This window comes from Maylandia zebra, linkage group LG3 (genome assembly GCF_041146795.1).
Source record: "Maylandia zebra isolate NMK-2024a linkage group LG3, Mzebra_GT3a, whole genome shotgun sequence".
In the NCBI taxonomy this organism is placed as follows: domain Eukaryota; kingdom Metazoa; phylum Chordata; class Actinopteri; order Cichliformes; family Cichlidae; genus Maylandia; species Maylandia zebra.
This window is the reverse complement of record NC_135169.1, coordinates 52,629,521-52,643,355: the sequence shown is the minus strand read 5'-3', so window position 1 is coordinate 52,643,355 and position 13,835 is coordinate 52,629,521. Positions and strand designations below refer to the sequence as shown.

The window sequence follows — 13,835 nt, the reverse complement described above, 5'->3', positions numbered from 1 at the left end:
CACAGGCACTGGTGTGGTGTAAGTGGCCTGAGCAAGAGCCACAGGCCCTGGTGTGGTGTAAGTGGCCTCAGCCAGAAGCCACAGGCACTGGTGTGGTGTAAGTGCCCTCAGCCAGCAGCCACAGGCCCTGGTGTGGTGTAAGTGACCTCAGCCAGAGCCACAGGCCCTGGTGTGGTGTAAGTGGCCTCAGCCAGCAGCCACAGGCCCTGGTGTGGTGTAAGTGGCCTCAGCCAGTGCCACAGGCCCTGGTGTGGTCTAAGTGGCCTGAGCAAGAGTCACAGACCCTGGTGTGGTGTAATTGGCCTCAATAGCAACTAATGCCCTGGTGTGGTGTAGGTGGCCTCAGCCAGCAGCCACAGGCCCTGGTGTGGTGTAAGTGGCCTCAGCCAGTGCCACAGGCCCTGGTGTGGTGTAAGTGGCCTGAGCAAGAGCCACAGACCCTGGTGTGGTGTAATTGGCCTCAATAGCAACTAATGCCCTGGTGTGGTGTAAGTGGCCTCAGCCAGCAGCCACAGGCCCTGGTGTGGTGTAAGTGGCCTCAGCCAGCAGCCACAGGCCCTGATGTGGTGTAAGTGGCCCCAGCCGGTCACTCAGGCCCTGGTGTGGTGTAGGTGGCATCAGCTAGCAGCACAAGACATTGGAAAACAGCCAAGAGCAATGTCGTTAATGTGCCCTCATTAATGGGCAGCTGCTTTTGGTCTTTTAATACACCCCTTCTCTGGATCAAAAGCGGTTCAATGACATGAAAATGAAAGGCTTACAGCACCAGGTATTCCCAGGTAGTCTCCCATCCAAGTACTAACCAAGCCCAGCCCTGCTTAGCTTCCGAGATCAGACGAGGTCGGGCGTGCTCAGGGTGGTATGGCCGTAAGCTGCTGGCCCCAGCACAATGTCTCAATTTATGGATTCAAGTGATTAGGTGGCAAGTACCTGAAGTTACGAAGACAATCCTTTAACCATACCTGCATGTTTGCATAATACCCTAACCCAAAGGCTCAGTTTAGCATTTATCTAACAGCACAGGCCCTGGATTGTTGAAGATGGCCTCAGGAACCAGCACAGGGCCTGGTGTGTTGTACATGGCCACAGCTAGCAGCACAGGGCCTGGTTTGGTGAAGATGGCCTCGGCCAGAAGCGCAGGGCCTGGTGTGATGTGAGTGGCCTGAGCAAGAGCCACAGGCCCTGGTGTGGTGTAAGTGGCCTCAGCCAGAAGCCACAGGCACTGGTGTGGTGTAAGTGGCCTCAGCCAGCAGCCACAGGCCCTGGTGTGGTGTAAGTGGCCTCAGCCAGCAGCCACAGGCCCTGGTGTGGTGTAAGTGGCCTCAGCCAGCAGCCACAGGCCCTGGTGTGGTGTAAGTGGCCTCAGCCAGAGCCACAGGTCCTGGTGTGGTGTAAGTGGCCTCAGCCAGTGCCACAGGCCCTGGTGTGGTGTAAGTGGCCTGAGCAAGAGCCACAGACCCTGGTGTGGTGTAATTGGCCTCAATAGCAACTAATGCCCTGGTGTGGTGTAGGTGGCCTCAGCCAGCAGCCACAGGCCCTGGTGTGGTGTAAGTGGCCTCAATAGCAACTAATGCCCTCGTGTGGTGTAAGTGGCCTCATCCAGCAGCCAGAGGCCCTGGTGTGGTGTAAGTGGCCTGAGCAAGAGCCACAGACCCTGGTGTGGTGTAATTGGCCTCAATAGCAACTAAGGCCCTGGTGTGGTGTAGGTGGCCTCAGCCAGCAGCCACAGGCCCTGGTGTGGTGTAAGTGGCCTCAGCCAGCAGCCACAGGCCCTGATGTTGTGTAAGTGGCCCCAGCCGGTCACTCAGGCCCTGGTGTGGTGTAGGTGGCATCAGCTAGCAGCACAAGACATTGGAAAACAGCCAAAAGCAATGTCGTTAATGTGCCCTCATTAATGGGCAGCTGCTTTTGGTCTTTTAATACACCCCTTCTCTGGATCAAAAGCGGTTCAATGACATGAAAATGAAAGGCTTACAGCACCAGGTATTCCCAGGCATACTCCCATCCAAGTACTAAGCAAGCCCAGCCCTGCTTAGCTTCCGAGATCAGACGAGGTCGGGAGTGCTCAGGGTGGTATGGCCGTAAGCTGCTGGCCCCAGCACAATGTCTCAATTTATGGATTCAACTGATTAGGTGGCAAGTACCTGAAGTTACGAAGACAATCCTTTAACCATACCTGCATGTTTGCATAATACCCTAACCCAAAGGCTCAGTTTAGCATTTATCTAACAGCACAGGCCCTGGATTGTTGAAGATGGCCTCAGGAACCAGCACAGGGCCTGGTGTGTTGTACATGGCCACAGCTAGCAGCACAGGGCCTGGTTTGGTGAAGATGGCCTCGGCCAGAAGCGCAGGGCCTGGTGTGATGTGAGTGGCCTGAGCAAGAGCCACAGGCCCTGGTGTGGTGTAAGTGGCCTCAGCCAGAAGCCACAGGCACTGGTGTGGTGTAAGTGGCCTCAGCCAGCAGCCACAGGCCCTGGTGTGGTGTAAGTGGCCTCAGCCAGCAGCCACAGGCCCTGGTGTGGTGTAAGTGGCCTCAGCCAGCAGCCACAGGCCCTGGTGTGGTGTAAGTGGCCTCAGCCAGAGCCACAGGCCCTGGTGTGGTGTAAGTGGCCTCAGCCAGTGCCACAGGCCCTGGTGTGGTGTAAGTGGCCTGAGCAAGAGCCACAGACCCTGGTGTGGTGTAATTGGCCTCAATAGCAACTAATGCCCTGGTGTGGTGTAGGTGGCCTCAGCCAGCAGCCACAGGCCCTGGTGTGGTGTAAGTGGCCTGAGCAAGAGCCACAGACCCTGGTGTGGTGTAATTGGCCTCAATAGCAACTAAGGCCCTGGTGTGGTGTAGGTGGCCTCAGCCAGCAGCCACAGGCCCTGGTGTGGTGTAAGTGGCCTCAGCCAGCAGCCACAGGCCCTGGTGTGGTGTAAGTGGCCTCAGCCAGCAGCCACAGGCCCTGATGTGGTGTAAGTGGCCCCAGCCGGTCACTCAGGCCCTGGTGTGGTGTAGGTGGCATCAGCTAGCAGCACAAGACATTGGAAAACAGCCAAAAGCAATGTCGTTAATGTGCCCTCATTAATGGGCAGCTGCTTTTGGTCTTTTAATACACCCCTTCTCTGGATCAAAAGCGGTTCAATGACATGAAAGGCTTACAGCACCAGGTATTCCCAGGCAGTCTCCCATCCAAGTACTAACCAAGCCCAGCCCTGCTTAGCTTCCGAGATCAGACGAGGTCGGGCGTGCTCAGGGTGGTATGGCCATAAGCTGCTGGCCCCAGCACAATGTCTCAATTTATGGATTCAACTGATTAGGTGGCAAGTACCTGAAGTTACGAAAACAATCCTTTAACCATACCTGCATGTTTGCATAATACCCTAACCCAACGGCTCAGTTTAGCATTTATCTAACAGCACAGACCCTGGATTGTTGAAGATGGCCTCAGGAACCAGCACAGGGCCTGGTTTGGTGAAGATGGCCTCGGCCAGAAGCGCAGGGTCTGGTGTGATGTGAGTGGCCTGAGCAAGAGCCACAGGCCTTGGTGTGGTGTAAGTGGCCTCAGCCAGAAGCCACAGGCACTGGTGTGGTGTAAGTGCCCTCAGCCAGCAGCCACAGGCCCTGGTGTGGTGTAATTGGCCTCAATAGCAACTAAGGCCCTGGTGTGGTGTATGTGGCCTCAGCCAGTGCCAGAGGCCCTGGTGTGGTGTAATTGGCCTCAATAGCAACTAAGGCCGTGGTGTGGTGTAAGTGGCCTCAGCCAGCAGCCACAGGCCTTGGTGTGGTGTAAGTCGCCTCATCCAGCAGCCACAGGCCCTGGTGTGGTGTAAGTGGCTGAGGCCAGCAGCCACAGGCCCTGGTGTGGTGTAAGTGGCCTCAGCCAGTGCCAGAGGCCCTGGTGTGGTGTAATTGGCCTCAGCCAGTGCCAGAGGCCCTGGTGTGGTGTAATTGGCCTCAATAGCAACTAAGGCCGTGGTGTGGTGTAAGTGGCCTCAGCCAGCAGCCACAGGCCTTGGTGTGGTGTAAGTCGCCTCATCCAGCAGCCACAGGCCCTGGTGTGGTGTAAGTGGCTGAGGCCAGCAGCCACAGGCCCTGGTGTGGTGTAAGTGGCCTCAGCCAGTGCCAGAGGCCCTGGTGTGGTGTAATTGGCCTCAATAGCAACTAAGGCCGTGGTGTGGTGTAAGTGGCCTCAGCCAGCAGCCACAGGCCTTGGTGTGGTGTAAGTCGCCTCATCCAGCAGCCACAGGCCCTGGTGTGGTGTAAGTGGCTGAGGCCAGCAGCCACAGGCCCTGGTGTGGTGTAAGTGGCCTCAGCCAGTGCCAGAGGCCCTGGTGTGGTGTAATTGGCCTCAATAGCAACTAAGGCCCTGGTGTGGTGTATGTGGCCTCAGCCAGCAGCCACAGGCCCTGGTGTGGTGTAAGTGGCCTCAGAAGCAAATAAGGCCGTGGTGTGGTGTAAGTGGCCTCAGCCAGAGCCACAGGCCCTGGTGTGGTGTAAGTGGCCTGAGCAAGAGCCACAGGCCCTGGTGTGGTGTAAGTGGTCTCAACCAGCAGCCACAGGCCCTCGTGTGGTGTAAGTGGCCTCAGCCAGCAGCCACAGGCCCTGGTGTGGTGTAAGTGGCCTGAGCAAGAGCCACAGACCCTGGTGTGGTGTAATTGTCCTCAATAGCAACTAAGGCCCTGGTGTGGTGTAGGTGGCCTCAGCCAGCAGCCACAGGCCCTGGTGTGGTGTAAGTGGCCTCAGCCAGCCGCCACAGGCCCTGGTGTGGTGTAAGTGGCCTCAGCCAGCAGCCACAGGCCCTGGTGTGGTGTAAGTGGCCTCAGCCAGAGCCACAGGCCCTGATGTGGTGTAAGTGGCCCCAGCCGGTCACTCAGGCCCTGGTGTGGTGTAGGTGGCATCAGCTAGCAGCACAAGACATTGGAAAACAGCCAAAAGCAATGTCGTTAATGTGCCCTCATTAATGGGCAGCTGCTTTTGGTCTTTTAATACACCCCTTCTCTGGATCAAAAGCGGTTCAATGACATGAAAATGAAAGGCTTACAGCACCAGGTATTCCCAGGCATACTCCCATCCAAGTACTAACCAAGCCCAGCCCTGCTTAGCTTCCGAGATCAGACGAGGTCGGGCGTGCTCAGGGTGGTATGGCCGTAAGCTGCTGGCCCCAGCACAATGTCTCAATTTATGGATTCAAGTGATTAGGTGGCAAGTACCTGAAGTTACGAAGACAATCCTATAACCATACCTGCATGTTTGCATAATACCCTAACCCAAAGGCTCAGTTTAGCATTTATCCAACAGCACAGGCCCTGGATTGTTGAAGATGGCCTCAGGAACCAGAACAGGGCCTGGTGTGTTGTACATGGCCACAGCTAGCAGCACAGGGCCTGGTTTGGTGAAGATGGCCTCGGCCAGAAGCACAGGGCCTGGTGTGATATGAGTGGCCTGAGCAAGAGCCACAGGCCCTGGTGTGGAGTAAGTGGCCTGAGCAAGAGCCACAGGCCCTGGTGTGGTGTAAGTGGCCTGAGCAAGAGCAACAGGCCCTGGTGTGGTGTAATTGGCCTCAATAGCAACTAAGGCCCTGGTGTGGTGTATGTGGCCTCAGCCAGCAGCCACAGGCCCTGGTGTGGTGTAAGTGGCCTCAGAAGCAAAAAGGGCCGTGGTGTGGTGTATGTGGCCTCAGCCAGCAGCCACAGGCCCTGGTGTGGTGTAAGTGGCCTCAATAGCAACTAAGGCCCTGGTGTGGTGTAAGTGGCCTCAGCCAGCAGCCACAGGCCTTGGTGTGGTGTAAGTGGCCTCATCCAGCAGCCACAGACCCTGGTGTGGTGTAAGTGGCCTCAGCCAGAGCCACAGGCCCTGGTGTGGTGTAGGTGGCATCAGCTAGCAGCACAAGACATTGGAAAAGAGCCAAAAGCAATGTTGTTAATGTGCCCTCATTAATGGGCAGCTGCTTTTGGACTTTTAATACACCCCTTCTCTGGATCAAAAGCGGTTCAATGACATGAAAATGAAAGGCTTACAGCACCAGGTATTCCAAGGAAGTCTCCCATCCAAGTACTAACCAAGCCCAGCCCTGCTTAGCTTCCGAGATCAGACGAGGTCGGGCGTGCTCAGGGTGGTATGGCCGTAAGCTGCTGGCCCCAGCACAATGTCTCAATTTATGGATTCAACTGATTAGGTGGCAAGTACCTGAAGTTACGAAGACAATCCTATAACCATACCTGCATGTTTGCATAATACCCTAACCCAAAGGCTCAGTTTAGCATTTATCCAACAGCACAGGCCCTGGATTGTTGAAGATGGCCTCAGGAACCAGAACAGGGCCTGGTGTGTTGTACATGGCCACAGCTAGCAGCACAGGGCCTGGTTTGGTGAAGATGGCCTCGGCCAGAAGCACAGGGCCTGGTGTGATATGAGTGGCCTGAGCAAGAGCCACAGGCCCTGGTGTGGAGTAAGTGGCCTGAGCAAGAGCCACAGGCCCTGGTGTGGTGTAAGTGGCCTGAGCAAGACCACAGGCCCTGGTGTGGTGTAATTGGCCTCAATAGCAACTAAGGCCCTGGTGTGGTGTATGTGGCCTCAGCCAGCAGCCACAGGCCCTGGTGTGGTGTAATTGGCCTCAGAAGCAAATAAGGCCGTGGTGTGGTGTATGTGGCCTCAGCCAGCAGCCACAGGCCCTGGTGTGGTGTAAGTGGCCTCAGCCAGCAGCCACAGGCCCTGGTGTGGTGTAAGTGGCCTCAGCCAGAGCCACAGGCCCTGGTGTGGTGTAAGTGGCCTCAGCCAGAGCCACAGGCCCTGGTGTGGTGTAGGTGGCCTCAGCCAGCAGCCACAGGCCCTGGTGTGGTGTAAGTGGCCTGAGCAAGAGTCACAGACCCTGGTGTGGTGTAATTGGCCTCAATAGCAACTAAGGCCCTGGTGTGGTGTAAGTGGCCTCAGCCAGAAGCCACAGGCACTGGTGTGGTGTAAGTGGCCTCAGCCAGCAGCCACAGGCCCTGGTGTGGTGTAAGTGGCCTCAGCCAGCAGCCACAGGCCCTGGTGTGGTGTAAGTGGCCTCAGCCAGAGCCACAGGCCCTGGTGTGGTGTAAGTGGCCTCAGCCAGTGCCACAGGCCCTGGTGTGGTGTAAGTGGCCTGAGCAAGAGCCACAGACCCTGGTGTGGTGTAATTGGCCTCAATAGCAACTAATGCCCTGGTGTGGTGTAGGTGGCCTCAGCCAGCAGCCACAGGCCCTGGTGTGGTGTAAGTGGCCTCAATAGCAACTAATGCCCTGGTGTGGTGTAAGTGGCCTCAGCCAGCAGCCACAGGCCCTGGTGTGGTGTAAGTGGCCTGAGCAAGAGCCACAGACCCTGGTGTGGTGTAATTGGCCTCAATAGCAACTAAGGCCCTGGTGTGGTGTAAGTGGCCTCAGCCAGTGCCACAGGCCCTGGTGTGGAGTAAGTGGCCTCAATAGCAACTAAGGCCCTGGTGTGGTGTATGTGGCCTCAGCCAGCAGCCACAGGCCCTGGTGTGGTGTAAGTGGCCTCAGAAGCAAATAAGGCCGTGGTGTGGTGTATGTGGCCTCAGCCAGCAGCCACAGGCCCTGGTGTGGTGTAAGTGGCCTCAACAGCAACTAAGGCCGTGGTGTGGTGTAAGTGGCCTCAGCCAGCAGCCACAGGCCCTGGTGTGGTGTAAGTGGCCTCAGCCAGCAGCCACAGGCCCTGGTGTGGTGTAATTGGCCTCAATAGCAACTAATGCCCTGGTGTGGTGTATGTGGCCTCAGCCAGCAGCCACAGGCCCTGGTGTGGTGTAAGTGGCCTCAATAGCAACTAAGGCCCTGGTGTGGTGTAGGTGGCCTCAGCCAGCAGCCACAGGCCCTGGTGTGGTGTAAGTGGCCTCAGCCAGCAGCCACAGGCCCTGGTGTGGTGTAAGTGGCCTGAGCAAGAGCCACAGACCCTGGTGTGGTGTAATTGGCCTCAATAGCAACTAAGGCCCTGGTGTGGTGTAGGTGGCCTCAGCCAGCAGCCACAGGTCCTGGTGTGGTGTAAGTGGCCTCAGCCAGCAGCCACAGGCCCTGATGTGGTGTAAGTGGCCCCAGCCGGTCACTCAGGCCCTGGTGTGGTGTAGGTGGCATCAGCTAGCAGCACAAGACATTGGAAAACAGCCAAAAGCAATGTCGTTAATGTGCCCTCATTAATGGGCAGCTGCTTTTGGTCTTTTAATACACCCCTTCTCTGGATCAAAAGCGGTTCAATGACATGAAAATGAAAGGCTTACAGCACCAGGTATTCCCAGGCAGTCTCCCATCCAAGTACTAACCAAGCCCAGCCCTGCTTAGCTTCCGAGATCAGACGAGGTCGGGCGTGCTCAGGGTGGTATGGCCGTAAGCTGCTGGCCCCAGCACAATGTCTCAATTTATGGATTCAACTGATTAGGTGGCAAGTACCTGAAGTTACGAAGACAATCCTTTAACCATACCTGCATGTTTGCATAATACCCTAACCCAAAGGCTCAGTTTAGCATTTATCTAACAGCACAGGCCCTGGATTGTTGAAGATGGCCTCAGGAACCAGCACAGGGCCTGGTGTGTTGTACATGGCCACAGCTAGCAGCACAGGGCCTGGTTTGGTGAAGATGGCCTCGGCCAGAAGCGCAGGGCCTGGTGTGATGTGAGTGGCCTGAGCAAGAGCCACAGGCCCTGGTGTGGTGTAAGTGGCCTCAGCCAGAAGCCACAGGCACTGGTGTGGTGTAAGTGGCCTCAGCCAGCAGCCACAGGCCCTGGTGTGGTGTAAGTGGCCTCAGCCAGCAGCCACAGGCCCTGGTGTGGTGTAAGTGGCCTCAGCCAGCAGCCACAGGCCCTGGTGTGGTGTAAGTGGCCTCAGCCAGAGCCACAGGCCCTGGTGTGGTGTAAGTGGCCTCAGCCAGTGCCACAGGCCCTGGTGTGGTGTAAGTGGCCTGAGCAAGAGCCACAGACCCTGGTGTGGTGTAATTGGCCTCAATAGCAACTAATGCCCTGGTGTGGTGTAGGTGGCCTCAGCCAGCAGCCACAGGCCCTGGTGTGGTGTAAGTGGCCTCAGCCAGTGCCACAGGCCCTGGTGTGGTGTAAGTGGCCTGAGCAAGAGTCACAGACCCTGGTGTGGTGTAATTGGCCTCAATAGCAACTAATGCCCTGGTGTGGTGTAGGTGGCCTCAGCCAGCAGCCACAGGCCCTGGTGTGGTGTAAGTGGCCTCAGCCAGTGCCACAGGCCCTGGTGTGGTGTAAGTGGCCTGAGCAAGAGCCACAGACCCTGGTGTGGTGTAAGTGGCCTGAGCAAGAGTCACAGACCCTGGTGTGGTGTAATTGGCCTCAATAGCAACTAATGCCCTGGTGTGGTGTAGGTGGCCTCAGCCAGCAGCCACAGGCCCTGGTGTGGTGTAAGTGGCCTCAGCCAGTGCCACAGGCCCTGGTGTGGTGTAAGTGGCCTGAGCAAGAGCCACAGGCCCTGGTGTGGTGTAAGTGGCCTCAGCCAGTGCCACAGGCCCTGGTGTGGTGTAAGTGGCCTCAATAGCAACTAATGCCCTGGTGTGGTGTAAGTGGCCTCAGCCAGCAGCCACAGGCCCTGGTGTGGTGTAATTGGCCTCAATAGCAACTAAGGCCCTGGTGTGGTGTAATTGGCCTCAATAGCAACTAAGGCCCTGGTGTGGTGTAAGTCGCCTCATCCAGCAGCCACAAGCCCTGGTGTGGTGTAAGTGGCCTCAGCCAGAGCCACAGGCCCTGGTGTGGTGTAAGTGGCCCCAGCCGGTCACTCAGGCCCTGGTGTGGTGTAGGTGGCATCAGCTAGCAGCACAAGACATTGGAAAAGAGCCAAAAGCAATGTCGTTAATGTGCCCTCATTAATGGGCAGCTGCTTTTGGTCCTTTAATACACCCCTTCTCTGGATCAAAAGCGGTTCAATGACATGAAAATGAAAGGCTTACAGCACCAGGTATTCCAAGGAAGTCTCCCATCCAAGTACTAACCAAGCCCAGCCCTGCTTAGCTTCCGAGATCAGACGAGGTCGGGCGTGCTCAGGGTGGTATGGCCGTAAGCTGCTGGCCGCAGCACAATGTCTCAATTTATGGATTCAAGTGATTAGGTGGCAAGTACCTGAAGTTACGAAGACAATCCTATAACCATACCTGCATGTTTGCATAATACCCTAACCCAAAGGCTCAGTTTAGCATTTATCCAACAGCACAGGCCCTGGATTGTTGAAGATGGCCTCAGGAACCAGAACAGGGCCTGGTGTGTTGTACATGGCCACAGCTAGCAGCACAGGGCCTGGTTTGGTGAAGATGGCCTCGGCCAGAAGCACAGGGCCTGGTGTGATATGAGTGGCCTGAGCAAGAGCCACAGGCCCTGGTGTGGTGTAAGTGGCCTGAGCAAGAGCCACAGGCCCTGGTGTGGAGTAAGTGGCCTGAGCAAGAGCCACAGGCCCTGGTGTGGTGTAAGTGGCCTGAGCAAGACCACAGGCCCTGGTGTGGTGTAATTGGCCTCAATAGCAACTAAGGCCCTGGTGTGGTGTATGTGGCCTCAGCCAGCAGCCACAGGCCCTGGTGTGGTGTAAGTGGCCTCAGAAGCAAATAAGGCCGTGGTGTGGTGTATGTGACCTCAGCCAGGAGCCACAGGCCCTGGTGTGGTGTAAGTGGCCTCAGCCAGCAGCCACAGGCCTTGGTGTGGTGTAAGTGGCCTCAGCCAGCAGCCACAGGCCCTGGTGTGGTGTAAGTGGCCTCAGCCAGAGCCACAGGCCCTGGTGTGGTGTAAGTGGCCTCAGCCAGTGCCACAGGCCCTGGTGTGGTGTAAGTGGCCTGAGCAAGAGCCACAGACCCTGGTGTGGTGTAATTGGCCTCAATAGCAACTAATGCCCTGGTGTGGTGTAAGTGGCCTCAGCCAGCAGCCACAGGCCCTGGTGTGGTGTAAGTGGCCTCAGCCAGTGCCACAGGCCCTGGTGTGGTGTAAGGGGCCTCAATAGCAACTAATGCCCTGGTGTGGTGTAAGTGGCCTCAGCCAGCAGCCACAGGCACTGGTGTGGTGTAAGTGCCCTCAGCCAGCAGCCACAGGCCCTGGTGTGGTGTAAGTGGCCTGAGCAAGAGCCACAGGCCCTGGTGTGGTGTAAGTGGCCTCAGCCAGAAGCCACAGGCACTGGTGTGGTGTAAGTGCCCTCAGCCAGCAGCCACAGGCCCTGGTGTGGTGTAAGTGACCTCAGCCAGCAGCCACAGGCCCTGGTGTGGTGTAAGTGGCCTCAGCCAGCAGCCACAGGCCCTGGTGTGGTGTAAGTGGCCTCAGCCAGTGCCACAGGCCCTGGTGTGGTGTAAGTGGCCTGAGCAAGAGTCACAGACCCTGGTGTGGTGTAATTGGCCTCAATAGCAACTAATGCCCTGGTGTGGTGTAGGTGGCCTCAGCCAGCAGCCACAGGCCCTGGTGTGGTGTAAGTGGCCTCAGCCAGTGCCACAGGCCCTGGTGTGGTGTAAGTGGCCTGAGCAAGAGCCACAGACCCTGGTGTGGTGTAATTGGCCTCAATAGCAACTAATGCCCTGGTGTGGTGTAGGTGGCCTCAGCCAGCAGCCACAGGCCCTGGTGTGGTGTAAGTGGCCTCAGCCAGTGCCACAGGCCCTGGTGTGGTGTAAGTGGCCTGAGCAAGAGCCACAGGCCCTGGTGTGGTGTAAGTCGCCTCAGCCAGCAGCCACAGGCCCTGGTGTGGTGTAAGTGGCCTGAGCAAGAGCCACAGGCCCTGATGTGGTGTAAGTGGCCCCAGCCGGTCACTCAGGCCCTGGTGTGGTGTAGGTGGCATCAGCTAGCAGCACAAGACATTGGAAAACAGCCAAAAGCAATGTCGTTAATGTGCCCTCATTAATGGGCAGCTGCTTTTGGTCTTTTACAGTTTTTCTCGATTGCTAAAACACATGTCTTGAAACTACGCCTCATATCCTCACAACAGTAAACACAAATCCATAACATCTCACTCAATTTCCCAAACATCCTATATCCAGGTCAAAATGAAGCTCTACACCCAAAACTATTCACTCCTGCTGAAAAACCAAACTTTGCCCTCAGACATCAAACACAAGCCCTCAAAAACACACACACTACAACAGAGTTTTGCACACCGGTACAATTAATTCAAAACAATAGTTCCAAAACAATTAGGTTGCTTATGGTTCTCCCCTTCAAAACCCTTGTCACATGATAAACACAAAAGACGCAACCAATGTATGTACAGTGGCACATTGTCATTCATGTACTATACAGTACAACACACACCAGAAACATTATCCCACCTCAGCATCTTGTCTGTGGTCTGGGTCAGGCCAGAGAATCTCATCCACATCACAGACTATATTGGCCCCAGCCAGGCAGCGGGGGGAAAATCCTCTTGCATGCATCTACTGATATGTCTAGGCAGGCCTCTTACATGGCCTGAAGGAGGTGAACACGGACATAAGGTTCTCGGTCATACACTTTCCACCGCCATGCCGAAAATAACTCCTCTATCTGGTTTAGAAAGGGAGAGTATGCAGGCAGAAAGATATTAGAAAACCTTGGGTTATTGGTAAACCAGTCACGAACCAGAGCAGCGCGATGGAAGCTGACGTTATCCCACATAACAACGTAGTGAGGCTGCTCTGGCTGTGCTGGTTCCCTGTAGTCCAGCTGGAACATATGTTGTCTTAAACCATCAAGAAAAGCAAGGAGAAGCATAGTGTTATAGGGTCCTAGTACGGCATGGTGGTGGAGTACCCCTCGTTGGCTGATGGCTGCGCACATAGTGACATTCCCCCCACGCTGACCAGGGACATTTACAATAGCCCAATGGCCAATTATGTTCCTCCCCCTTTTCCTTCTTTTGGTCAGGTTAAAACCTGCCTCATCCACAAAGATTATTTCATGGGGAACAGGCCGTCCTTCAATCTCAAAGATTCTCTGCAAAACACATAACACAGTAGAGTCAATCGGTACCCTGAACCACAGTTCAGGAGTGCTGAAATGGCAGCATAAACTGCCATGCTGTGATGGTACACAATACTTCATACAGTATCAAAACTCATACCTGAACATATTCCACACGTTGGTTTTTCACTCTGTCAGAGTTTCGTTCGAAAGGGATGCCTGTTTCATCCGGAATTGATTCTTTCGGAGGATGCGGTCAATTGTGGAGAGGCTGATGGCATTTATGCCTCGAAAAAGATGATCATCCTCAATCACTCTCCTTTGAATCTCTTGCAGGCAGATTACATTATTTGCAATTACCATGTTTACAAGTTCCCTCTCTTGCTCCTCCGACAAAAGCCTTAACCTGCCTCCACCAGGTGGTCGTCTCTGTGTCCTACAAAAATAGAAGCACTCATTACTGTAACTGTCACACATTCATTTTACAGGAAAATAATGGAAACATACTGAAACTCAAGACACATAAGTTCAGTAACTTACAAGTTACTGTACAAAGCAGTCTTACTGCAAGTACACCTACCTGTTTTCCTCCCTGAAGGTTCTGATGATGGAGGCAACAGTGAAGAGACTCAAATTTGGTTGTACTCGTTGCCCAGCCTCCCTCATAGTCATCCCATGGACAAGGACATGGTCAACTAAAGTGGCTCGAATTTCATCCGAGACTGACTGTCTTCGTGCCCTTGCTCTTCCCCTTCCTTGTCGCCGTCGTTCTCCACCTCCACCTCCTTCACCACGTCCTCCTCCTCCTCCACCTCTCCCTCCTCCTCCACCACCTTCCTGTTGTCCTAGACCACCTCCTCCTCCTCTTCCACCACGTCCTCCTCTTTCACCATGTCCTCTTCCTCCACCACGTCCTCCTCCTTCACCACGTCCTCTTTCTCCACCACGTCCTCTTCCTTTGCATCTCTTTGGAT

General features: G+C 55.5%; 6 non-coding genes and 1 pseudogene across 6 annotated transcripts; all 7 read right to left on the bottom strand.

The window, feature by feature from the left end:
• Positions 1-754: 754 nt before the first annotated feature.
• Positions 755-873, bottom strand: LOC143417618 (5S ribosomal RNA). The gene has a single exon (XR_013097764.1). It is a non-coding gene; the product is annotated as a 5S ribosomal RNA (ribosomal RNA).
• Positions 874-1,968: 1,095 nt separating this feature from the next.
• On the bottom strand, positions 1,969-2,087 carry LOC143417556 (5S ribosomal RNA; annotated as a pseudogene).
• A 1,051-nt stretch (positions 2,088-3,138) lies between these two features.
• On the bottom strand, positions 3,139-3,257 carry LOC143417895 (5S ribosomal RNA). The gene has a single exon (XR_013098043.1). It is a non-coding gene; the product is annotated as a 5S ribosomal RNA (ribosomal RNA).
• Positions 3,258-5,020: 1,763 nt separating this feature from the next.
• On the bottom strand, positions 5,021-5,139 carry LOC143417509 (5S ribosomal RNA). Its single transcript, XR_013097731.1, has one exon. It is a non-coding gene; the product is annotated as a 5S ribosomal RNA (ribosomal RNA).
• An 857-nt stretch (positions 5,140-5,996) lies between these two features.
• On the bottom strand, positions 5,997-6,115 carry LOC143417167 (5S ribosomal RNA). The gene has a single exon (XR_013097384.1). It is a non-coding gene; the product is annotated as a 5S ribosomal RNA (ribosomal RNA).
• Positions 6,116-8,224: 2,109 nt separating this feature from the next.
• On the bottom strand, positions 8,225-8,343 carry LOC143417810 (5S ribosomal RNA). The gene has a single exon (XR_013097958.1). It is a non-coding gene; the product is annotated as a 5S ribosomal RNA (ribosomal RNA).
• Positions 8,344-9,904: 1,561 nt separating this feature from the next.
• LOC143417166 (5S ribosomal RNA) lies at positions 9,905-10,023 on the bottom strand. The gene has a single exon (XR_013097383.1). It is a non-coding gene; the product is annotated as a 5S ribosomal RNA (ribosomal RNA).
• Between the last annotated feature and the right edge of the window lie 3,812 nt (positions 10,024-13,835).